The following is a 1,479-nucleotide window of genomic DNA, read 5'->3' as shown; positions in this document are numbered from 1 at the left end:
ATCTGCCTTTGACTATGAATTAGGAAATTGGGCTGCTTAAGGATTTGTTTCTGTTTTTATTCAGCAGATAGAATTTCTGTTCAGTTGCCATCTCTGAAAGTGATCTCCGCCCAGGAGGACGACAGGTATGTGCACTGTGTAGCCTTTGCAGGTTGACATAACCTCTCACCTGCATTGGGTTGCCTTTGTCTTTTGCTGTTAGGAGTTCAGGAATGTTTTAGACTTCGTTTTTGCTTATTTTCATTATGAAATGTTAAATTATTTCCTCCCCTTAGATATTTCCTGTCAGAATTTTAAATAAACGTAGTTGCTAGGTAGACTTGATGAATTCCCCCGACCCCCACTCCCCCCGCCAGGGTTTTACCAGTAAGAATTACATAGGCCTGAAGGAACAGTCGAGTTACTCTTGATCTTTTTTTTACATTGATTATTATTATTTTTACTGTTTTTCCCCCTCCAGAGATCAATATGATGTTAAAAATGATGAAAGTAACAGCTCATCCATTATCTTCGCCGAGTTGACCTCAGAAAAAGAAAAACTCTTAGGAGAGTCTGGCATTGAAAATCAGAATAACAAATTGGTGAACTATTCCCCCAATCTAGTCACAAGAGACGCCAGTGGATTTGAATTATCCATTGGGCTCCAGGAAAATGGCCTGGCTGAGTGGTCTTCCAGATCGATGGCTGCGAACCAGCTGCCACTTAGGCTTAATTCAGACTTGGAGGGGAATTTCACATCCACTGAGGAATCGTCTGAAGAAAACTTAAACATGGTGGGACAGACAGAGGTAGATTCCTGTTTACTCATAATAATTGTACAGCGGACTGCGATTAGATATGGCCGCCCCTCTTCCTCAGCTGACTTCCCCCTGTTGTTCCTCCCTCTCTGCTCTAGCCCTTCTGTCCCATGTTCAGTCTCTTCTGTCCACATTCCCTATGTATTTGAACTTCACACCTTCCCTTAGTTAACTCGCCCTTTTCTGGCTTATTCCTTCCTTGAGATAGTATCATATATGTTCCCCTGGAGTGGGAAGCATGGTGCACAGTCTGTTTCTGTTGTATGTTAATATGGGTTATAAATATATGTTTATGCAGAAAGATTTTCTACATTTAGAACATGGCTTTCAAAGGGTTCGAGTAGGATTACCAGGACATGTTTCAGGCAACTCTTGTTGAGGGCTACACTGATGCGCTGGTGAGACTCCAACGTACTTGCTCCAGTGTCAAGTATTAGTGTTAAGAAACTTGAAGATTAACAGGGTCTGCACATAACTGGTCATATTAGATTACAAAGCTGTGTATACACACGCAGAATTAACTCTTATTGTCCAGGAACACGTGGCCGTGTGCATGTGATTTCTTATGTACAATGTGAAGCCAACCAAACTGTCTGTATGCTGTGGGGTATACACAGAGGAGCAGATAGCATATAGCTGTCCTTTTATACTTGACTAGAGGGGGCCCAGTGCACAAAATTCG

The 1,479-nt window shown here is 42.1% G+C and overlaps 1 long non-coding RNA gene across 1 annotated transcript; it reads left to right on the top strand.

Moving 5' to 3' along the window:
• The first annotated feature begins 60 nt into the window (after positions 1 to 60).
• Positions 61 to 788, top strand: LOC102756741. The gene is made up of 2 exons (XR_436403.2): positions 61 to 125; positions 461 to 788. It is a non-coding gene; the product is annotated as an uncharacterized LOC102756741 (long non-coding RNA).
• The last annotated feature ends 691 nt before the right edge of the window (positions 789 to 1,479 follow it).

Source organism: Myotis davidii, unplaced genomic scaffold (assembly GCF_000327345.1).
Source record: "Myotis davidii unplaced genomic scaffold, ASM32734v1 C64036917, whole genome shotgun sequence".
In the NCBI taxonomy this organism is placed as follows: domain Eukaryota; kingdom Metazoa; phylum Chordata; class Mammalia; order Chiroptera; family Vespertilionidae; genus Myotis; species Myotis davidii.
This window is presented reverse-complemented; position numbering and strand designations above follow the sequence as displayed.